This window comes from Equus przewalskii, chromosome X, assembly GCF_037783145.1.
Source record: "Equus przewalskii isolate Varuska chromosome X, EquPr2, whole genome shotgun sequence".
NCBI lineage: Eukaryota > Metazoa > Chordata > Mammalia > Perissodactyla > Equidae > Equus > Equus przewalskii.
This window is the reverse complement of record NC_091863.1, coordinates 90490243-90515963: the sequence shown is the minus strand read 5'-3', so window position 1 is coordinate 90515963 and position 25721 is coordinate 90490243. Positions and strand designations below refer to the sequence as shown.

At 37.2% G+C, this 25721-nt stretch overlaps 1 protein-coding gene across 4 annotated transcripts in view; it reads right to left on the bottom strand.

The window, feature by feature from the left end:
- Window positions 1-25721, bottom strand: part of RTL4 (retrotransposon Gag like 4) — a 326961-nt gene that overhangs the window by 58640 nt on the left and 242600 nt on the right. Inside the window, exon 2 of one of the 4 annotated variants that reach the window (XM_070606147.1) lies at window positions 21957-22071. The exons of the other annotated variants lie outside the window; for them this stretch is intronic. The gene's annotated coding sequence lies outside the window, so the exon portion shown is untranslated. The remainder of the gene's footprint in view (window positions 1-21956; window positions 22072-25721) is intronic. 4 annotated transcript variants of the gene reach the window in all.

The window sequence follows — 25721 nt, the reverse complement described above, 5'->3', positions numbered from 1 at the left end:
TTTAGAAAAAGAGAAAAAAATAACAGACATGACTATAAGCTGGAATGTACCTTGGGCTGACTATTTGTCACCTCTGAGTCAAGTTACATTTAACACATTTTTAGCTTTCACCCATCAAAAGAGATGGAACTAACAAACAAAAAGAAGAATCAGGAAAGAAAACCAAGTATTAGTCCAAGAAGTGAGAGGAGAAGAGATTTCTCAGAATTCAAAAGTAGACAAAATTCAAGGAAAAGACATATATCAGAAGCACTGTATGCAACATAGTAATCACAAATACATCAAATATCGCCCCTGAATGGTACCTCAGAGATTGTATAGGTCAACCTTTTAATTTAACAGATGAGACACCTAAAACACAGAGGTTAAGTGGGTTGTTCAAAGTCAAATAGCCAATTAGTGCCTTAGTCTCATGATTCTCAGTCCAGTACTCTTTGTACTAGACCATGCTTTCTCTAGGAGGTCGGTTCAGTGAACCTGTTAATAAACCAGCTTTGGGAAAACAAACGATAAATGTCTCCCAGCAATTCGACTGACATGCCTTTGTTTGTTTTCCATCTTGTAGATGGCTGTGAAATACCTGATTGTGATTGAAACTTTGTGGTTCCTGTGTACAACAGATAGCTATATGGATTGTAGTCTGTTTATTAAAGTCAATTTGTTGGGGCAAGTAAATGAAAAAGAAAGTCAACAAAAGCAAAACTTTGAGCATTTAATTTTGGTAGGGAAAAAGGTGGTGGTTGCACAGAGGTGAAATGCATTTATTCCAACCACATCTATATGAAACCAAAAAGCTGAGTTTCTTCCATTTCACTACTTCAGAAGCCTAAGAATGAGTTTTGAATTGAACAGAGCAAAGTGTGATTTCAAAAGCCTTAAAATACTGTTCATGCCGCATACTAAGCTACTCAAAACAAATCCAAGACGTTTGCTTCTGTGAAATCCTTTCATAGCAACCTGCTTCCTTTCCTTAATTTAGCACACTTTCATTTCCAAGAAAGCTTGCTGACAAATTTTTTTTTCTCTGTCCTTCCTTAAAGCTATCTGGCTCTTCAGATCCTGACAATTATCTAATTGCTTATCCTAGAGGTAACATGCCATAGTTGTGTCACCACTTTTTTTTTTTTTTTGCTAATATTGGATTTTTATTGTAAAGCCATCAAGGTCTAGATCTTTGAGCTTTTATCTCCTTTTTTGTCACAATGATTCACTCTCAGATTTCCCAAGAAAGAGCTGCCAAGTTCACCAAGGAAGGAATGATATGTTGTAAGCACAGGTCCTGCCATCAAGATAGATCTGCATTCCAGAGTCCCAGCTCAGACTCACTAATCAAGGACCTGCTTCTGAAAACTTAGAAGTGGACAGTGGTCAGAAAGAATGTGCAAATGTCAGTATAACATGGATAAATATGAGCTCAAACTGTCTTGGAGTCAGCACTTTTACACACAGACACACACACACACACGCACTCACTTCCTGAATGATGATTCAGGAAGGAGATGAGCTAAACCTCAGTTGAATGGCTTTTAATCAATCAATGAGGATTTCTTGACAAATACCATATGCTTGGAAGGTACCAAGAGAAGGAGAAAGTATGATTTGTGTCTCTGAGGACCTTAAATTCTATATGAGGAGAAAAAAAATACCAGGCATGAATAATCAGATATTTAGCAGTTAGACAATGAAGTGTACTGAGGAAGTACAATAGGAGATTGCAGGGTAAAGAGATCTGTGTGTTCTGAAGCAGTAGGCAAAGGCTTTTATGGAGGAAGAGAGGCTTGAGCTAGGTCTTGAGAGATAGTTAGGACTCAGATGTGTGGACAAAAGGGCACATCAAGATAGGAGAACAGTAGGCATGGAAACAGCAAGAGGAAGATGGAGAATAAAGAGATCATCCAGAATGAGGCTGAGGATTCACATAGGCGAGAAGTAGGACATAAGAGTATATAGAAAAGATGGGATAAATGTCTTACAAGTCAGGCAGAAGACTGGGTATTTGATTTGTCAGGCAACAGAAAATGATTGCAAGTTCTCATGCAAGGATCTGAGTTGCTAAAAGTATTTAATGAAAAATATTATGGCAGTAATGGCCAACTGGGTGAGATAGAAGAAAGAGAGCTTGTTAGGAAGCTTTGGTATTAATGCAGATTTGAGGTAAAGCCAACTAGCTTTCAGAAAACGAGAAAGGGGTGTCCGGTCTGGTGGTGCAGCAGTTAAGTTCGCATGTTCCGCACTGGCGGCCTGGGGTTCACTTGTTCAGATCCTGGGTGCGGACATGGCACCACTTGGCAAGCCATGCAGTGCAGGCATCCCACATATAAAAAAAGTAGAGGAAGATGGGCATGGATGTTAGCTCAGGGCCAGTCTTCCTCAGCAAAAAGGGGAGGATTGGCAGTAGTTAGCTCAGGGCTAATCTTCCTCAAAAAAAAAAAAAGAAAGAAAGAAAAAGAGAGTGGGTATAGTAATGAAAGTTTAACAGTTTTAACCAGAGTTACCTAGAATAAAAGAATGTTAAAACTAAAAAACGACTTTAGAAATCATCCAATCAAACTTCTTCACTTTATACATGAGGTAATTGAAGTTAAGAAAGTCTAAGTGATTTCTCTAAGGACACTTAGTCAGGTAGTTAGTGGCAAAGCAGGGACTAGAATCCAAGCCTTATGAGACCTTAACAAGTACACTTTACAAAACATCAAGCTGTTGAATTTGAAATGAGAGCAAGACATCCAAGTAGAATTCCCTCTAGGCAGCAGTAGGTATGAGATAGACATCCAGGTGAATGAATACTTAAGATGATATCAGAAGGGGTAGGACCTGGACCCACAATCGTACATGAGCTCTGAGAGGGAGAATGTGGAAACAAGAACAGAGATATCCAAATTAAGGTGTGAGTGGAAGAGTAGTTACAAAAAATAGAGTATAATCAAGAGGAAATCATGTCACAGGAGCCAAAAGAATGGAGACTTTCAAAAACAAAGGATGGGAAAATTTCACTTTTGAATAACAGGAATAACAGGGACTGGATCTACTTTCCTGACTGAAACAAGTAAAACGATGGACAAAACATATGAAACAACAATTCTCAAGATATTAGATGTCAGGTAATGAAATGCACTGATCCCTAAGAGATGGAGGACAAAGAAGTGGCGCCCTATGACTGGCCTAGCTTACTGCCTTTGAAGTGTTTCTGAGGCACAGTCCAAGGAGCAGGAACCCAGGCAAAGCTTGATAGTCTTGTCAAGTTGACAGGACAGAGCAGAGGGTTTGGGGAGAACAAGGCAGCTTGGGTTTGCAGGACAGAGTACCAAAGAGGAGAGATATGCACAAAAAGAGAACCATGCAGATCTGCAGAGCATGACCTCAAATATTCAGCTGAGTAATGATCAACGCATGTGTGTGTTGAACCATCTGAAATTATTAGACATAGTGTGCTCAATGCTGACACAGGCTGGGAATAGTGCCTGTTCCCACTACTCAGACTGCAAAAACTCAGGATTCACAGATCACTAGGTAGAGTACATAGAAAAGTCTTACCGCTGTAATGGAAATAATTAGCCCTAGACTAAGCACTGCTACAATCGCAGCAAATCTTCAAAGCAAACCCGAAGGGATGATTCTGTTTTGAAGTCTCTGTCCCAGAACAAAGATCAAGAATATTTATAGGAATATAAAAATATCCAGGACACAGCAAAGTAAAATTAACAATGTCTGTCTTCCAAACAAAAATTACCAGGCATGCAAAGAAGCAGGTAAATATAATCTTTAATGAGGAAGGAAAAAGTCAATTAATCAAAATTAACACAGAAAGAATACAGATGACAGATTTAGTAGACAAAGACATTTTAATTAATATAATTGTATTCCATATGTTCAAGAAACTAGAAGAAAAATGGAACATGTTGAGAAGAGATATGCAAGACAAGAAAGAACAAAATGAAGCTCTAGATATGAAAACTACAAGGTCTAAGATTAAAAAACGATACACCAGGTGGGACTAATGGCAGAGCAGACATTACAAAAAAAGAGATTAGAGAACTTGAATGCATAACAATAGAAATGATTAAAAATAAAATATGAAAAGAAAAAAATAGAACATCAGAGAGAGCTGTGGGACAATTTCAAGTAGTTTAATATAAGTGTAATTGGGGTCCCTGAAGGAGAAGAGAAAAGGGATGGACAGAAAACATATTTGAAGAAATATTGGCCAAAATATTTCTGAATTTGATGAAAACTATAAACCCACAGATCTAAGAAGCTCAAAAAACCCTAAAAATGATACGTATGAAGACAATGATAGCAAGCCATACAAGAATTAACCTGCTTAAAACAAGTGATAAAAAGAAAATCTTACAAATAGAAAAAGGGAAACATTACCTACAGAGAAACAAAGAATGACAGCACATATCTCCTCAAAAAACAAAAGAAGAGGACACAGTGGAGTAATATATTTTTAGTATTAGAAGAAAAGAAACTGTGAAACTAGAATACTTTACCAAAAGAAAATATCTTCCAAAAACAAAAGAGAAATTGAGATTTTTCTTTTCAGACACGCAAAAGTTGAAATAATTCATCTCCCACAGACCCATACTACAAGAAATGTGAAAGAAAGTTTTCTGTGTAGGAGAAAAATGATACCAGATGGAAATATAGATTTAAACAAATGAATGAGGAGCCCCAGGAATAGTAACAACAAGGATAAATATAAAGACATTTTCTTGTAATTTAAATCACTTTTAAGCATATCTATGGAAGAAAAAATAAAAACATGTGTTTTGGAAATTATAACATATGTAGAAGTAAGATGGATGACAAAAATAGCACAAAGATTGGAAGGGGAGAAATAGAAGGATACTGTTTTAAAGATCCCATACTATGTGTAAAGTGTTATAAAAGCCCTTGAAGACAGACTGATAAGTTAAAGATGTATATTATAAACTCTAAAAGAACACAACAAAGGGCTATAGCTAACAAGACAAAAAGGACATGAAACGGAATGATAAACATTTTCCAGTGCAAAAGAAGGCAGAAAAAGTGCAAATTAAGAACAAAAAATAGGTGGAGAAAATAGAAAACAAATAGAAAGACAATAGATTTAAACTCAACCATATCAATAATCACATTAGGTTTAATGGTCTAACCACCCAAATTAAAAGATAAGGATTATCAGATTGGATTTAAAAAAGTAAAATCCAACAAGATGTTACTTACAAGAAACCCACTTTAAGTATAATGACACAAAATAAAAGCAAAAGAATAAAAATGGGCATAGCATGCAACAGTAATCAAAAGAAAGCTAGTGTCTATATGAAAGTAGATTTTAGAGCAAAGAATATAGTCAGGGATAAAGAGCGTGATTTAATCATGATAAAGGGGTCAATTCATCAACAGGACATAAGAATCCTAAATGTTTATGCCTTCAGGAATAGAGCTTCAGAATACATGAAAAAAAAATAGTAGACATGCAGGGAGAACAAAACAAATTCACAATTATAGCCAGAGGTTTCAACACCCTTCTATTAATAATTGATAGAACAAGTAAACAGAAAATCAGTAAGGATATAGACTTGAATAATAATATTAATTAACTTGACTAAACTAACATTTATAGAATACTCCACACAACAACAACAGAATGCACGTTCTTTCTGAGTAAACATGGACTATTTACCAAGATAGACTATATTCTGGGCCATAAAACAATTATCAGAATTTTTAAAGGATTCAAGCCATACAAAGTATGCTGTAATGGAATTAAACTAAAAAACAATAACAGAAGGATCTCTTGGAATCTGCAAATATTTGAAAACTGAATTTAAGTATTCTAAAAGATTATGGACCACAGAAGAAATCAAAATGGTAAGTGTTTTGAGCTGAATGAAAATGAAGACATACTATATTAAAATTAAAGGGATGCAGCTAAATCAGTACTTAGAAATTTATACCATTACAATGCTTATTTTAAAAACGAAGAAAGAAATCAAATCAATAACCTCAGATTCCACCTTGAAAAACTAGAAAAAGAAGAACAACTCCAACCCAAAGTATAAAGAAAGTAAAAAATAGACACCAGAGCAAAAATCACTAAAATAGGAAATGAAAAACAATAAATAAAATTAATGAAACCAAAAGCTGGTTCATTAAGAATATCAATAAAATTGGTAAAACTTTAGTCAGATTCTTGAGAGACAGAGAGAGAAAGATTGAGAGATTGTGAGAGAGAGAGAGAACACATGATCAATATCAGGATTGAGAGGTGACATCACTAAGGATTCCATAAATATTAAAAAATATAATAGGGGAAGAAAATGAACAATTTTTTGCCAACAAATTCATCAAACTATAGGAAAAGGAAAAATTCCTTGAAAGACACAAACTGCCAAAGTTCAATCAAGAAGGCAGAAAATCTGAATAGCCCTACATCATTGAAAGTAATTATAAAAGCTTCCCACAAAGAAATCTCCTGGTCCAAATGACTTCATTGAAGAAGTCTACCGAATATTTAAAGAAGAAATAATATCTAGTCTATCAAAACTTTTCTAGAAATATGAAGAGGTGAGAATCATTTTCTAATTAGTCTTTGATATTACTCTGATATCAAAAACAAAGGCATTACAAGAAAAAAATATACAGACCAATATCTCTCATGAACATCGATGCAGAAGATTCTTAACAAAATTTTAGCAAAGCTGATCCATCAATATACAAAAGGGATAATACAATGCTACCAAGGAGATTTGTCCCAAGAATGGTAAGCTTGGTGTAACATTCAGAAAGCAAACAGTGTAATTCACCATCTTATCAGACTACAAAAAGCAAAACTACATGATCATCTCAATAGATACACAAAAAGCATTTGACAACTCCAACATCCATTCCTGATAAAAAGCTTTAAGCAAGCTAGGAATAGAAGAAAACTTCCTCACCTTGATAAAGAGCACCTACAAAAAACCTACAGCTAACGTCATACTTTGATCAAACAGGAAATGATTTTCCCCCAAGATTACCCTAACAAGGTAAGGATGTCAAATTTCACCACTCCTATTCAGCATCGTATGGGGAGATCTAGCAATGCAATAGGCAAGAAAAAGGAATAAAAGTTACCTGAATTAGAAAGGAAGAAGTAAATCTATTCTTATTAGCAGAAATATGATTTTCCATGTAAAAAATCCCAAGAAATCTATTAAAAGCTACTAGAAATATGTAAATTTAGCAAGGTTATAGGATATATTGTCAACTTGCAAAAATTGATTGCTTTTCTACATACAAGCAACAAACAATTCAAAATGAAAATCTAAAAATCATTTCCATGTACAATATGGCCAAAGTCATGAAATACTAAAGGACAAACTTCCCAACATATTTGCAGGATCTGTATGCTAAAAGTATAAAACAGTGACAAAATAAGTCAATGAAAACTTAAGTAAATGGAGACATATAGTGTGTTCATGGATTAGAAGACTCAATACGCTTAAGATGTCAATTCTTCCCTAACTGCTTCATAAATTTAACTTAGTCTGGAGCAAACATTGTTTTCATTCTCATCCCAATTTGCCACCCCTCCCCCACAACTACAATGTGTGGTAGCTTGTATGAGAGGTCAAAGAAGAATTAGATAAAATAAAAAGAATATTCCATTGCAAAAATGTGTGCTACATGGAAAGGCACAGGAACTACAATGGCCAAAACAATTTTGAAAAAGAATAAACTAGAAATAGTTAGTCTGTCCAATATCAAGACTTACTATCTAGCTACAATAATCAAGACTGTAGGGTGAGTGATGTCTGCATAATAGTGGAGAGGTGTTCCCTTGGTCTCTCTCTTCTAAGTCACAATCAGTAGGATATCCATTAACCAACAGAGGACTCTGCATATCACACCAGAATCCCTGAGAGATCCATACATCTATATATCTGAAGATGGGTGCACTGGACCTCTTAGAGGCAGTGGACTGTGGTAGCAGCAGTGGCAACTCCCGAGAGAGGAGGTTTCAGGATCTGTGGCCATCCCTGTGACCACAGGCCCCAGGAACTGGGGTAATGCCCATGAACAAATGTCCCAGGAATCCAGGCAGCTCATGCTCCCAGAGGCACCAGGAATCACTGTGGGCCTATGACCAAAGACTCTGGGAACTGGAAATACCTGTGACCCTGCCCTCTCCCCTCCTCCCTCCTCCAGTGACAAAGCCTCCAACTCCAGCCCTTCCAGCAGCAGGGGCTGCATCCAAAATGTGGATACCCCCAGCAGTGGTTGTGGTGCCCATGACCCGAGGTTTCAAAAAGTGCAACTGTGCCAGAGACCAGAAGCTTCAGGAGCAGGAGTGGCACTCACAGCTCAGCCTCTACCCCTCTCCCAGCAGGTAACATTTTCAACCTGAGGCTTCAGAAGCCACAGCAGTACCTGTGACCCAGCCCCCATTGGTGTCACCCCCTAGACCAGTGCTCCCAGTAGTGTGGGCTGCATACAAGACTCTGTGACCCTGGCAACAGCAAGAATACATATGAACACAGTGTCCTTGGTAGCTGTGCTGTCAACACCCCAGATAACCCAGGAGCAGCATCCAGGTGGTGCATGTGGCAGCAGCAACTGAGCCCAAGGAGAAGGCATGAAGAGCCCATGGTGAAACATGATACCTAGGTGATCCTAGAAGCAGCAGAGGTGCTTGAAGCCTGGCGACCCTGGTGGCAGGGCTCACAACTGCAGAGACATAATGAGCAGCAAAACACCAGCAACCTCAGAGGCACAAGCAGCACAAGGAGGGCACTGATGATGCCTCTGGCAGAGATAATGTAGGGAGGAAAGAACAGGCTCTCAAATATAAACAGGAGCAGTTCAGAATCAAAATAACCAAAGCTTTACCCAAATATTAAAGATGTGGTTATTACCACAAATGCGCCAGCAGAGTAACAGCTCATCAAGCACATGAAGAACTACAATAACACAATAGCACAGAAAGAAAATGGCAACTTTTCAGAATCCAAACTTGAAGTCACAGAAGATTGTGATCAAATTGACAGAGAATTCAAAACAGCCATCATGAAGAAACTCAATGAGTTACAAGAAAACTCAGACAGACAGTTCAATGAGCTCAGGAATAAGATAAATGAACAAAAGAGTACTTCACTGAAGAGACTGAAACCTTAAAAAGAAAAAACCGAGAAATTCTGGAGATGAAGAACACAATTAATGAGAAGAAAGAAATGTAGAAAGCACTGAAAATAGAGCAGACCATATGGAAAGAGAATTAGTGAGCTTGAAGATAGAAATCTGGAAATGATTCAGATGGAAGAAGAGAGAGAAGAAAGATTTTCTTTAAATGGATAAATTCTATGAAAAATATCTGACTCAATTAAGAAAAGAGACATAAGAATAATGGGTATCCCAGAAGGAGGAGAGAGAGAGAAAGGAGCAGAGAGATTATTGAAAGAAATAACAGCTGAAAACTTCCCAAACCTGTGGAAATGACTGGATATAAAAGTACATGAAGCTAATAGAATATCTAATTATCTCAAGGCAAAAAGACTTTTTCCAAGCACATCATATTAAAACTGTCAAAAGTTAATGACAAAGAAAGAATACTAAAGATGACCAAAGAGAAGACAATAACATAGAAAGGAATCCTCTTTAGGCTAACTGTGGTTTTCTCAGCAGAAAGTCTACAGGCCAGGAAAGAGTGAAATGATATACTAAAGATATTGAAAGATAAAAACTGTCAGCCAAGAAAACTCTGTCCAGCAAAGTTATCCTTCAGATATGAAAGAGAAATAAAGGCTTTCCCAGACAAACAAAAGCTGAAAGTGTTCATCACAAATAGACCTGCCTTACAAGAATTATTGCAAGGAGCTCTCCTACCTGAAAGAAAAATGGAAAGTATACAAAGCTTGGAGCAAGGTGATAGACAGATAGAATCAAAAAGATTTCAACTCTATATCAAAATAGGTTAGTAAGCACTTAATTATAACATAAAGGCCAAAGGGAAAGAAAGCATCAAAATAACTATAATCACTTCAATTTGGTTTCAAACTCATAACACAAAAAGGATAATTTGTGACAACAAGAATATAGAAGAAGAGGAAAAGGGTGGAACATGCATAGGCAAATGGAGATAAGATGCTATCAGGAGAAAACGGACTATCTCATCTACGAGATCTTTTATACAAACCTCATGGTAATCACAAAAGAAAAATTCAGAGCAGAGTCACATAACGTTAAAAAAAAAGAGGAAACTGAGAAACACATCACAGAAAAGCACCAAATTGAAATGGTAGAAAGAAACAGAAAGAAAAAGAAGCAACAGAAATATAGAACAATGAGAAAACAAAAGGTAAAATAGCAGAATTAACCCTTATATATCAGTAATCACCCTAAATGTAAGTGGATCGAATTCACGAATAAAAAGACATAGAGTGCTGAATAGATTAAAACAATAAGACCCAACAATATTCTGCATCCAGCATACCTATCTCAGCGCTAAAGAAAACCATAGGCTCAGAATGAAAGAATGGAAAATTATACTCGAAGCAAATTGCAACCAAAAGAAAGCAGGTATAGCCATACTAATATTAGACAAAATAAACTTCAAGCCAAAAAAGAAAACAAGAGACAAAGGTGGAAATTATACAATGAGAAAGAGGACAATACACCAAGAAGACATCACATTTATTAATATCTATGCACCTAACATAGGAGCACCAAAGTATATAAAGCAACTATTGACAAACCTAAAGGGAGAAACTAACAGCAACACAATATTAGTAGGAGCCTTTAATACCCCACTAACATCAATGGATAGGTCTTACAGATAGAGAGTCAACAAGGAAATATTGGCCTTAGTGAAACACTAGACCAAATGGACTTAATATATATAGAACATTCCATACAAAAGCAGCAGAATACACATTATTCTCAAGAGAACATGGAACATTCTCAAAGATAGATCATATGTTGGGAAACAAAAAAGACTCAATAAATTTGAGAAGATTTAAATCGTATCAAGTATTTTTCCAACCACAATGGTATGAAACTAGAAATCAGTTACAAGAAGGAAGCTGGAAAGTCACAAATATGAGGAGACTAAACAACATGCTACTGAACAACTATTGGATCAATGAATAAATCAAAAGAGAAATCAAAATATACCTGTAGACAAATAAAAATGAAAACACAACATACCAAAACTTATAGGATGCGGCAAAAGCAGTACTAAGAGGGACATATATAGCAACACAGGCCTATGTCAGGAAAAAGAAAAATCTCAAATAAACAATCTAACACTACACATAAAAGAACTAGAAAAAAGAACAAATGGCACTCCAAGTCAATAGAAGGAGTAAATAACAAAAATCAGACCAGAAATAAATGAAATAGAGACTAAAAAGACAATAGAAATGATAGATGAAACTAAAAGCTGATTCTTATAAAAGATTTAAAAAAATGATAAGCCCTCAGCTGGATTCATGAAGAAAAAAAAGAGAGAAGGCACAAATAAAATCAGAAACAACAGAGGAGATATTACAATGATGCCACAGAAATACAAAAAACTATAAGAGACTACTATGCAAAGCTATATGCCAACAAATTGGATAACCTAGAAGATATGGGTAAATTCTTAGAATCATACAAACACCCAAAACTGAATCAAAAACAAACAGAGAATCTGAAGAGACTAATCATAAGTAAAGAGATTGAAACAGTAATAAAAAACCTGCCAAAATACAAAAGTCCAGGACCATAAGACTTCTCTGGTAAATTCTACCACACATTCAAAGAAGATTTAATACCCATCCTTCTCAAATTCTTCCAAGAAAACTGAAGGGGCTGGGATGCTTCTTGACTCATTTTATGACCCCAACGTTACCCTGGTACCAAAACCAGACAACAACACACAAAAAAAGGAAAATTATAGGCAAATATCACTGATGAACACAGATGCAAAACTTCTCAACAAAATATTAGCAAATCGAATATGACAATACATTAAAAGGATCATACTCCACGATTAGGGGGAATTTATTCCAGGAATGCAAGGATGGTTCCACATCTACAAATCAATCAACATGATATACCACATTAAGAAATTAAAAGATAAAATCATATGATCATCTAAACAGATGCAGAGAAAACATTTGACCAGATTCAACATCCATTTATGACAAAAATTCTCAATAAAATGGATATAGAAGGAAATTACCTCAACATAATAAAGGCCCTTTATGAAAAATCCATAGCCAACATCATATTGAACAGTGAAAATCTAAAAGCTATTCCTCTAAGAAGAGGACCAAGACAAGGATACCCACTCTCACCACTGTTATTTAACATAATACTGGAAGTCCTAGACAGAGCAATTTGGCAAGAAAAGGAAATAAAAGATATCCAGATTAGAAAGGAAGAAGTAAAACTGTCACTATTCGTGGATGACATGATTCTATATAGAAAAAATCCTAAGAATCCACCAAAAAAAACAATTAGAAATAATTAACAAATACAGTAAAGTTACAGGGTACAAAATCAACATAGAAAAATCAGTTGCATTTCTATACACTAACAACAAAATAGCAGAAATGGAAATCGAAAATACAATCCCATCAAAAGGATAAAATGCCTAGGCATAAATTTAACCAAGAGGTGAAAGATCTGTACAGTAAAGGCTACAAGACATTGTTAAAAGGAATTGAAGAAGACATGAAGAAATGGAAAGATATTCTGTGCTCATGGATTGGAAGAATTAACATAGTTAAAATGTGCACATTACCTAAAGTAATCTACAGATTCAATGCAATCCCAATCAGAATCCCAATGACATTTTTCATGGAAGTGGAACAAAGAATCCTAAAATTTACAGGGAACAACAAAAGCCCTGAATAGCAAAAACAATCCTGAGAAAAAAGAACAGAGCTGGGATGAGTGTGAAAGGGGCAAAGGGGCGTACGTGTATGTTGACGGATGGAAACTAATCTTCTAGTGGTGAACACAATGCAATCCATACAGAAGTTAAACTATAATGATGTACACCTGGAATTTATATAATGTTATAAACCAATGTGCTCTCATTAAAAATAATAAATAAATAAATAAAAAGATAAACAAATTCCTCTAGGGAAAAAAAGAGGCCCTGTTCAGTTCAAGCCATTAAAAAAAATGCATGCAAAATAATTGAAAGAGTACAGAAGAGTATACAGTGGAATGTCTATCTTTCTTCAACACTCAGGTTGTGTTGACTGATTTCTCAGGTTTCCTTCCAGGCATGTACCAGGAATATACATGTGTGTCATTAATTTTTTTCTTTCCCTCTACACAAGTGGTACCTAGCATGTTGAGGTGGTTATAGTCACAGACTCTGGAGGCAAAGTTTCTGGGTATAAATCTGAACTCTGTCACTGTTGAGCTCTGTGGCTTTGGCCAAGTGATTTCACCTCCCTGTTCCTGAGTTTGCTAACCTGTGAAATTGGATGATAACAGTACCTATCTCATGGATTTGTTAGAGAATTAAGCAACTTAATAGCTGCAAAGCTCTTAGAACAGTGTCTAGTACCAAGTAAAATGTTAGCTAATGATTATTTAAAAAAAAGACTGTGGGGTAATGGTAGAGGGATAGACACATAGATCAAATAAACACAATAGAACATCTAGAAATAGACCTACACATATATGGTCAATCAATTTGTGACAGAAGTCCAAAGATAATTTAGTAGAGAATGGATGGTCTTTTCAACAAATGTTGTCAAAACTATTGAATTCAAGTCATACAAAGTATGATTGCAAAAAATAAACTTTTACCCATACCTTGAACCTTATACAATAATTAATTCAAATGGATAACAGATATAAATATAAAGCCTAAAAGTATGAAAACTTTTAGAAGAAATCATAGGAGAAAAATCTCTGCAATCTGATATTAAACAGAGATTTCTTAGATATAACACCAAGTGCATGATCCCAATAAAGAAAAAAATGATAAATTATGCTTCACCAAAATTGAAAATGTCTGCTCAAAAATGAAAAGAGAAGTCACAAACTGAGAAAAAATATTTAGAAAACGTATATCTGCATGTCTGACAAAGTACTTGTTTCCAGAAGAAAGAACTGTCAAACTCAATAATAAAATAACAGCCCAGTATAAAACGGGCAAAAGATTTCAACAGATACTTCACCAAAGAAGATGATAAACAAGCACATGAAAAGACGATCACATCATTAGTCATTAGAGAAATGCAAACTAAGCCTGTAATGAGATTCTACATCTATTAGAATGGCAAAAATAAAAAATACTGACAATACCAAGTGCTGACAAAGATGCAGAGCAACTAGAATTCTCATACAGTCATGGTGGGAATACAAACTGTTTTAGCCACGTTGCAATATTTTGGATATTTCTTATAAAGTTTACCACACTCCTACTATCTGACCCAGCAATCTCCCTCCTAGATATTCATGCAAGTTAAAGAAAAACTTATATTTATACAAAAACCTCAAACAAAATATTTATAGAGGTTTTATTCATAATTACCAAAAACTGGAAAGAATCCAAACTTCTTTCAATGACTGCCTGGATAAACAAACTATGGTTCACCTTTAGAATGGAAGACTACCCTGTGAAAAAAAGTAAAAGCTATTAGGGGATGGCCTCATGGTGCAGTGGTCAATTTCGCACATTCTGACCCGGCGGCCCAGGGTTTGCCAGTTCGGATCCCCGGTGTGGACCCACACACTGCTTGGCAAGCCATGCTGTGGCAGGTGTCCCACGTATAAAGTAGAGGAAAATGGGCACTGATGTTAGCTCAGGGCCAGTCTTCCTCAGCAAAAAGAGGATGATTGGTGGCAGATGTTAGCTCAGGGCTAATCTTCCTCAGAAAAAAAGAAACAGTAAAAGGTATTGATCCACACAACATGGATATATCTCAAATCCATTGTGCTTGGTGAAAGGAGTTAGATTCAAAAGGCTACTTAATGTATGATTCCATTTATATGACATTCTGGAAAAGGCAACCATAGGGAACAAGAACAGATTAGTGATTGCCAGTGGTTGGGATTTGGTGAGGAGTTTAGTACAAAGAAGAGCTTGAGAAAATTTTTTCAGGTAATCAAATTATTCTGTGTCTTGATTGATGATGGTCACTGGACTGCATGCTCCTGTCAAAAATTGTAGAACTGTATTCCAAGTTTACTACATGCAAATTAAAAAGTAGCATAAAATAAACATCTCTCTACTAAAAATATTAGTTAATGTAATTCATCATATTAACTGTGTATGAAGAAAAAAACTTATGATCTTATAAATAAATGCATTAGAAGTGTTTGCTAAAAGTCCACACCTACTTAGAAACAAAATAGGAATTGTTAGAAAACTAAAAGAAAAAGGAAATGTCCTTATTCTGGCTAAAATATACATAAAACATATACAGTAAACATCATATTCAATGGTGGTGTGTTATAGCTTTTCCTCTGAGATTAGAAATAGGACAAAGATGCTTACTATTATGACCTCTATTCAAGATTGTACTTGGATGTCCTAGCCAGTACAATTAGGCCAGGAAAAGATATAAAAGGCAGAAGAATTGAAAAGGAAGACATAAAAGATGACATTATTCCTGAACAATATAATTGTGTAGGTAGAAAATAGAAAAAAATTTGGGTCTAGAGAAACTACTAGAATTAATAAGTGAAATTTGCAAGGCCTCTGGATACAAAGTCAATATACAAAAGTGAAATGCACTTTTGCTAAACCAGCAACTAATAACTATAAAATAAAAAAATTAAAATCTATCAATTAAAATAGCATAGGAAACCAAAGACATCATGTCTTAGATCAATTTTCCTGGGAAATTGAGTAGAGGATGGAGCGCTACATCCAGGAATTTTATTGGGTTGTGCCCTCAGGATCAATACTTGTAGGGGGGAGTAAAGGATGTAGGATTAAGAAGATGGAGAAGTTAAACTCTGACGCAGTTGCAACAAAGCCTTAGTGGTCCCAGAGGTTACTCTGAAACTATAATGGCCTTTCAGAGTCATCCCACCTGCAGGCAAAGAAGCTGGGTCATACCCCTACATGGACCTATGTGGACGGTCATTAGACACATCTTGCTCGCAGAGTTTGGGCATAACTTAGGCCAAGATGATTCTCTTCAGTGGAAGGAAATTTACAGAAAGCGACTCAACTGATAGTGTTCAGCTAACAATATTCTTAGTAGCTGGGAGAATGAATATCTCAGTTTTGATGGGGAATCTGAGTAGTGCACCACAGCATTCACTACAGTTCACCATTTGTGCTACTTCAATTCATTTCCTTCATATAATAAGTTGCAGGGACAGTTATTAGAGAATTCTATTTGGTCTTTCTTTTCAACTTGGGGAATTGACAAGATGGTTAGTGCAATAAACTATAGCCCCTGACACAGCATTGGTCTCAAGGTTACAACTAATATTCATAGTCTCCTACCTATACTAGATTCTCCTCGCCAATGGCTACCTTGTCTGCTGGCCTACATGGCTAATTTGGTGTGATGATCAAACCCTCATGCCTAAGGGGTTGAGCCTCTACCTACTAGGCACTTCTAATCCCATAACTGAGGCAATTTTCCATTTACCACCAAAATTGGGCAAGGGAGTAACAAGAGACACTCTAGTGGATTAACTGGGTATCAAACATATCCTTCCCTACCTTCATTGTGTAACAGAAGTTCTAGCTCCTTCTTATGATCAAGGTAAATTATCCCTGTCAAGATGGTAACTCCTTTCCTTGCCTATTTGTCTATTAGAATGAGAAGGTTGAAGAGCCTAAAGTGTACTGGGACTCTTGTTACGTCCTCTGATGGAAACAATCCCTCTCTGGGAACCAGGACCTCTAACCCTGCAAAGCCTAGATTTACAGGGACAGGAAGTACACATTTTCCCAGGGAGTTACTTGGAGCTTATGGTAAGCAAAGGTACTCCATATTTCTACCCTTTTGTTCCCAGTTCCGTGTAATCTATTTATTAGGGACACAACACCATATAGTGGTCATTGATTTAGGGTGTACACTATATCTTGGCGGGTGGGACTCATAGGCTATCATCTTCAATCTGACATTTCAGCTTCATTTTTAAAAGACTTCTCTATTGCTCTATCAGGCCAGCAACTTCTGGGTAATGTAGATGTGATAGGACCAGTGGATTGCATGGTCATATGCCCACTGCTGCACCTCCTTTGCTGTTAAATAAGTTTCTTGGTCTGATACAATGGTATGTGAGATTACATGTCATTGGATAAAGCATTCTGTAAACCTTCAAATAGCAGCAATGCCTGAGGCTCTGTAGACATGAAAGGCACACCTATACCCAGATTACACGTCAGTTTCAGCCAACATGAATCATTACCATTCCAAGGTGGAAGGAGTCTGATCTAATCAATTTGCCACTGAAAGGCTGACTGGTCTCCTTGACGGATGGTGCCATATTGGAGATTCGACATCAGTCTCCAGAAGGTTGCTGGCAGGTTGGACGTTTGGCAGGAGCAGTAGTTACATTAGCTTTGGTGAGTGGGACTTCATTCTATTTGGTACATGCATAGTCCTTATCTCTGCCACCTTGGATATTCTATTTATGTTTAACTATGCTAACACTGGAGTTGTCAATGATAAAGACTAGGCAATGTAAATTAGCCAAATAATCTTGTCTACTTGGTTGTTAGTACCCCTTCCATGACAGATGATTCTGGTGGGCTTTAACACGTGATTCAAAGATCTTCACGCCTAGTGTCCACTCCCCTAGGTCTATTCACAATCCTCTAGGTCTATCACATGCCTCTTTCTCAAACCTTCTTGTAAATTATCTTTCAACCTTTCACTGTCATCAGTTCTTGAATATTGTCAACTTGGGCCACTTGTTTTTCCACACAAAGTAAATGACCAGATGCACCACCTGAAGATCTGCCCATTGGGAGAACTTCCCCTCAAATCTCTCTTTCAGAGTGGATGGCTCTGTGTGTTTAGGTTGAGTGTCTTTCTAAGTGGGCTGTAGTGCACTAGAAATCCACTTTTGGCTATGCACCCTGTTTATGAACCAAGCTTGGTGTTTTTCCTCATCCAACAGCCAATTATAACGGATAACCCCTCACCACCATCATCAGTGTGGCCATAAGTGTGAACTGAGGGAAAAGTGCAAATACAACAGTAATGGATGATGTGAAAATCTGGTCCATCTACTCGTGCAGCTTACTTGTGCCCTCTGGCCCTGCTCATGACCAATCCCAGATGTACCACTTCTACCTTACAGGGAATCTTTAGGTCCACTAAACCTTATAACTCGGTACAGAATCTCTTAGAGCTCAGCTTCTGATTGGCAGTTCTAGCTACATGGTCATTTGATGTTCTGTGGTGAGACACTCTACTGTGGTACAATAGCATGTCAGGGACTGGTTTTCAAATAGTATGTATTTTCCACTGAAAGTGGCATGGCTTCACTCCAAAATGCATTGGTCTACACTGTGATTCTCCTGTTGAAACTTGTGATAAATTCAACATGGCATCTTCTCCCATCCCCAATACGTTGAATATAATAAGATTTGCTGGGTCATATGACCCAAGCAACAGGGCCACTTACATGGAAGCCTGGACCTGCTACAGAGCCTTTTCCTGCTCTGGGCCCTACTCAAAGCTGGCAACCTTTCATGTCATCAGATAATGTATTGAAGTAGTATTCCAAAAGGTGGAATATGCTACCTCAAGAACCACTATCAAGTATTGTCCTCTCTTCTTAGTGATGAGAGGTATGATAAAATAAGTTATACTTTACTTTGAAAGTGTTATCCTGGCATTCCCCAGACCACCCTAAAATCTTAATAATGGCAGAGGCCTCTGAATCTTCATAGGGTTTATTCCTAGCTTCTGGTGCTCAAGTTTGTTACTAATGCCTTCAAATTACTTGCCACTTATTTCTCATTTTGTCTGATTCACATGATATCATTGACATAGTACACCAATGTGATGCTATGTGGAATGTTCAGAAAATTCATAATTCTTGGAACTTTATTAAAGAGAATAGGTAAATTAACAGTGCTGATGGAAAAAAAATAAACGTAGTCTGTTAGCTGTTCCAAGTACAGTCATGAATTGCTTAACGATGGGGACACAGTCTGTGAAATGCATCATTACGTGATTTCATCATTGTGCGAACATCATAGAGTGTACTTATACAAACCTAGATTCTGTAGCTACTATACACCTAGGCTGTATGGTACTAATCTTATGGGACCACCGTCATATATGCAGTCTGTCGTTCACCAAAACATCATTATGCAGCACATAACTGTAATTGTAAACTGCTTCTGATCCTTCTTCTTGATAGGGATGGGAAAAAAATCATTCACCAGATCAATGACCATGTACCAAGTACCTGAGGCCTTGTTAATCAGCTCTAGCAAAGACACATATTCCGGTGCAGCAGCTTCTATCAAGACTTCATATTTGATTGAGCCCATTGTCATCCTGCAGTAAATGTCTGTTTTTTCTAAGAACCAGACTGGTGAATGGAGACATGATGGGTACCACTACCCTTAACATCTTTAAGGAGAGAACTAATCAGTACCGTTTCACTTGGGTTGTAATGTTGTTTTTTTATTTACTATCTTGTCTGAGGTTTGGTGGAGGAGAGTTTGAGAGGCTTCCACTGGGTCTTTCCCTATTATGATAGCTCTTATGCTATAGGCCAAAAAACTAAAGCAGGATCCAACCTGCTTTAAAACCACCAGGTATACACATTCCAGTTAGACATTTGAGGACTTGGGAAATAACTATAGTCTTGCACTATGGATCCCTTGTAAGTTGATCTTGGGTTAGGACTCCATTTATCACCTGGTTCCTACATTTCCCCATTCAAAGAGGGGTGGCCAGTGATGATGATTCCAGTCCTTGAGTATTAATGTCAACTCAGATCCAACAGTTTTTGAAATATTTGGATATTTTCCTTTCCCCAGTGTACAGTTATCTGAGTAAATGATCATAGGTACCTTTAGGGCAGGGTTTCTCAGCCTTAGTGCTATTGAGATTTGGGGCTAGATAATTCTTTGTTGGAAGAGGGGGCTGTCATGTGCATTGTAAAATGCTTGGCAGCATTGTTGGTCTCTATTCACTAGATGACAGTAGTATCCACCTAATCATGACAATCAGAAATGTCTCCAGTCATTGCCTGGGGGCAAAATGACTCCTAGCTGAGAATCAGTGCTGTAGGAAAAGACTGAGGAAATCAATACTGTATATATTTGCTGTGATGTTGCAAGTATTTGGGGCCTGAAAACTAACTCATGTCCAGTCCTAAAACTGGGTAAGAGATTGTGACTTTTTATTGGTGTGACTACGCTCAGCTCCCTGATTATCTATCTTTTATTTCTCTTGACTATATAGTCTCAGGTTAGCAAATTTTTTATTTAAAGGGCCAGATAGTAAATATTTTAAACTTGCAGGTCATTTGGTCTCTGTCACAGGCACCTAGTTCTGCCATTGTAGTGTGAAAGCAACCATAGATAATATGAAAATAAATAGACATGGTTGTATTCCAATAAAACTTTATAAAAATAGGCTGTTAGTCCATGGATTAGAGTTTACTGACTCATGGTATAGATTGGGCAACACCTCTTTTTGACTGGCCATTTTTCTTGCCTCTGGGGATGTTATATTTTATTAACCATTATTTGTTTCTGATGGTAAAGCACCACCAGCTTGCCTCCACTATTGCAGGATTATCTCTTCCCTATGGCTATCAGTGAGCCTAGTTTTGTAATAGCATTTCCAACCACCAGCCCCAGCCCAAAGAAGACAGTCCCTCCTAAGCTTCTCAACAATGATAGTTCTCCTTCTCATAAGCACATTCCTTATTTCTTTGGTAAATTGAGTGCCTCTGGGTCCTCTCACAGAACATAATCAATTGGTGAGTTCCAGCCTTATGTCAATATCCACTCTAACATGCCCACATTTCTGAGCCTTCAGATCTTTGCTTTTACTGTCTTCTATGACACTTCTAGCATATCTACTTCACTTAGTGTGAGCCATCACTTTCTAAGTTTCTAAGAGTCATCCTAGAAACTTCTTACCACTGCTTCCCAAGGCCCTTTCCAGGGTGGTAAAGCCAGGATCAATGGAGAATGCTCCCATATCACTATAATCTCTTTTATCTAATCTTATATTTCCCTTGCCCCTCCACCTTGATCCAATACCTTCATGACTCAGTCCCATATATACTCTCCTGGTTCCTGTTTACAACGTCCTGTATCTGTTTTGGGGTATAGTCTTTTTTCCTCCTTAGCAGCTCCAGTTTATGTTGTAACTTGGTCCTAGCATCTGGTCTCGTGTCCAGGAAGGGAGATGGGAGTAGTCTGTGAAGAAATAACATGTTTCTTTGGAAGGTAGAGTCCTCTGTATCATCTTCAAGCAAGGGAGGAATGCTAGTCTTTAACAGGGAGGAGTAGACTACTTCCATAGACCTGGAAGGTTCAAGGGAAACTGGATTTCCAACGATTTTTAGTTATCTGACCCTGTTGTTCCCATTGCAAGTTTCAGGACTCCTACACAATTAGGACTCCAAATTTGACACAGAGGACTTTATGTTGCTGAGAAATCAACCTTCTCTGGAGCACTATTATTCATATGATTCAGTCCTGATCCTGACACCCAGTGTTTTTCTCCTCTGCAGGTAATGAGTGTTTTCATATGCTGCGAAATAGGTCCTTTAACTTTCACACTTTATCTTCAATTGGTGATTTATCACTCTCAGCCATTCATTGTCTTTCTTGAATGGATTGATTGCATTCAGGAAGAGCCATCTGATTCCATTTTCTTTATAATTAGTACTTCTCTCAAACTCTCAATAACATGATATTATACCAAGAAGTGACCAGTGCATTCTCTTCAACTACTAGCCCATCCTAGTTCACCACAGATGAAAGTTTTAACAATTCACCACTAGAGTATGACAGTAGCTCCACTTACTACTAGTGATGGGGTCCAATTGCCAGATGCCTAGCAGGTTATTCAGGTACAAAATTCCATTTTTAGTCTGCATGCTCTGACCATTCTTGGTACCAGCTGGCTTAGGTAGCAGACTCTGAAACAAAGATTTGTAGTCTGTAAGATTACTGGAGAGTACTCTGAGGGTCAACACTCATCGTGGAGTGTATGAGGTAAAATTATGCAAAGGAAGGAGTTGACGTACAATGCAATAGCAACAGAGCCTCATCCAAACCCAAAGGGCTCTCTAAAGGTATGATGGCACTTCATAGTTTTCCATTCTTGAGTAGCATTGACAGTTTTAGTTAAAAACAAAACAAAATAAAAAATATGCTTCTCAGTTAAATTTGGATTTTGGATAAAGAAGGGATAACTTTTAGTATAAGTATGTTTAAACACCAATGCAAGAATTCTTGTTTATCTGAAATTCAAATTTAATTGGAATTCCAGTATTTTATCCCAACCTTACACTTGTGAAAAGGGAACAAGGGAACTACTCTCCTGCATCACCCAATCATTGGGAGGTGGTGAGACTTATGGCTAGGCACCTCTCTTGAGGTGAGGGGAATTTCTGGAAAAACACTTAGACAATAGCCCTCAGTCCCCAAGACACATAGCAGTTAGAAGAATGAACTCCTTAGTCCTGAAGGAGGAAATATGGGCAGCACAACATAGTTTCAAATTCACCTAGGAGTAAATCTAGAAGAAGATATGTGATGTGTCTATTCAGAAAACTTTAAAAAATATTTGGAGATAAAGTTCAAAAGACTTAAATAAATGGAGAGAAAGGCTCATACTATAAAAATGTCAATAATTCCCAAATCAATCAATATTGTAGCAGATATTTTTGTAGGAGAAATATGACAAGATAATCTAAAATGCATATGGAAGTGCAAAGGATTGAGAACAGCCAAGAAAATCTTGAAGAGGAACCAAGTTGGATGACTTACACTAACCTGATTTTAAACTTTACTCTGCAGCTATACTAATCAAGGCTGTATGGTATTGGCATAAAGATAGACAAATAGATCAATAGAACAGAAACAAACTTACTCATATGGACCACTGATTTACGACAAAGGTGGCACTGAGTAAAGGGCAGTTTTTTCAATAAATGTTGTTAGGCAATTTGGATATCTACATTGAGTATGAAACTTGACCTCTAAATCAATATAGACAGAAAAATTAATTTCAGGTATATTTTTATCTAAATGTGAAAGGTAAAACAACAAAGCTTCTAAAAGATAATATGGGAGAACATCTTCATGAACTTAGGGTAGGCAAACATTTCTTACACTCAAAACAGACTCAAAAGCATTAACAACAAGGGAAATGATTTATGAACTGACATAATTTATGTTATTAAAATACTATGATATAATTTTATATGCATCAAAAGTGAACAATAAACTACTCAGCAATAAAAAGGAACAAACTACAGATAGAACAATATGGGTGAATCTCAAAAATATTGTGATGAGAAAGAAAGGGAACAAGGAAAATAAAACATACTAAATAAATCCTTTGATAAGAAACTCTAGGAAAGACAAATCTAATGTATAGGAACAGAAAGCAGAAAAGTGGTTGCCTTGAGTCAGGGGTAGAGAATGAGGATTGACTGGGAAGAGGGAGGAGATAACTTTGGAGTGATAGGAATGTTCTATATCCTGACTGTGTTGGTGTATCCATTTGTGAGACCACAATGAATAGTATACTTAAAATAGGTGCATTTTATCATATGTGTTGTATTATACTAATTCTATGTAAATTACACCTCCATAAATCTGATTTTTTAAAAAATCACCAACAAGAGAGCAAAGAATCAAGCTACAAAGTGAGAGGCAATATCTGAAACATGTATGAATTTAAGAACACATTTCCATAATATAAAAAGGATTCCTGAGTGATGTCAGCACCACAGCAGAGTGATCTGTTCCCTTTGTCTCTCCTCTCCAAGTTACAGCTAAAGGGACACTCATTAACCAACAAAGGATTCCCACACAGCACAACAGGATGCCTGAGAGATCTATGCAGCTGCACAACTGAAGGTGGGTGGAGCGGATCCCTGGGAAGCAATGGAACTAGGTGAGCTCACCCCTCCTCCTCTCCAGCAGCAGCAAGCAAGGTTGCAGAGCCTCCCACAGTGGCTGGTGTGACTGTAAGAGGAGGTGGGGGAAGCCTGGCCCATGTACATGAACACTTTCAGAGTGGTGGCTTGGCCTGCAGGAGTGCCTACTGTTCCATGGCAGCACTGCCTGTGGGAATGCACCCACTGAGTGGCAAGTGGTGGTGGCTCAGCCCCCATGAAGGCACCCCACCCACCAAGTGCAGCAGCTCAGCCAAACCACCAGTGAGCACAGAGCTGACCCATGCACGAACAACCTGCCTACTGAGCACAAAGTCCCCCACCAATAGAGTGACCTGCCAAGCAACTGTGGCCAGTGTGCAAGTGCAAATGCAACTGTAAACACAGAACTTTCAGCAGAAGGGATGGGATCAGAAACACAGCTCCTGCTCCCTCACCCCCAGCAGTGGCAGGTGGAATCTGCAACCTGATCTTACCTCAAATGTGCCCCGAAAGGATCAGTTCATCAAACACTGTGAAAAACTACAGTAACACTTCAGAGCAGAAAGAAAATGACAAGTCTCCAGAAAGTAATCCTGAAGTCTCAGAAATTTACAATCTAAATGACAGAGAATTTAAAATAGAGGTCATAAAGAAATTCAATGAGTTACAAGAACACTCAGAAAGACAGTTCAATAAGCTCAGGAATAAATTAATGGGCAGAAGGAATACTTTACCAAAGAGATTGAAGCCCTTAAAAAAAAACTATACAGAAATTCTGGCTATGAAGAACACAACAAATGAGATAAAAAATAATCTAGAAACCATAAAAAATAGAGCTGACGTTATCAAGGACAGAATTAGAGAATTAGAGGACAGTAATCTAGGAAGGCTTCAGGTGGAGGAGAGAGAACAAGATTGTTAAAAAATGAAGAAATTCTTTGAGAAATATCTAACTCAATTAGGAAAAGCAACATAAGGATTATAGGTATTCCAGAGGGAGAAGTGAGGGAGAAATGAGCAGAGAGCTTGTTCAAAGAAATAATAGCTGAGAACTTCCCAAACTCGGGGAAAGAACTGGACTTACAAATACATGAAGCCAATATAGTGCCTAATTATGTCAATGCTAAAAGACCTTCTCCAAGACATATAATAGTAAACGTGGCAAAATTCAACAACAGTAAAAAATATTAAGGGCAGCAAGGCAGAAGAAAATCACCAGAAAAGGAACCCCTATCAGGCTTTCAGTGAATTTCTTGGCAGAAACCTTACAGGATAGGAGAGAATGGAATGATATATTCAAAATACAGAAAGACAAAAACTTTCAGCCAAGAATACTCTATCCAGTGAAACTATCCTTCAGATACAATGGAGAAATAAAAGCTTTCCCAGATAACCAAAAGCTGAGGGAGTTCATTGCCACTAGACCTCTCTTACAAGAAACAATGAAGGAAGACCTCCTACCTAAAGTAAAAAGGTAAAGGTTTACAAAGCTATGAGCAAGGAGATAAATAGACACACAAAATCAGAAAATTGCAGCTCTCTATCAGAACAGGTTAGCAAACACTTAATTATAACATAAAAGATAAAAGGAAGGAAAGCATCAAAAGTAACTATAAACACTTCAATTTAGTCACACCACAAAAAAGAATAACTTCTGACAACAATAACACAGAAGAGGA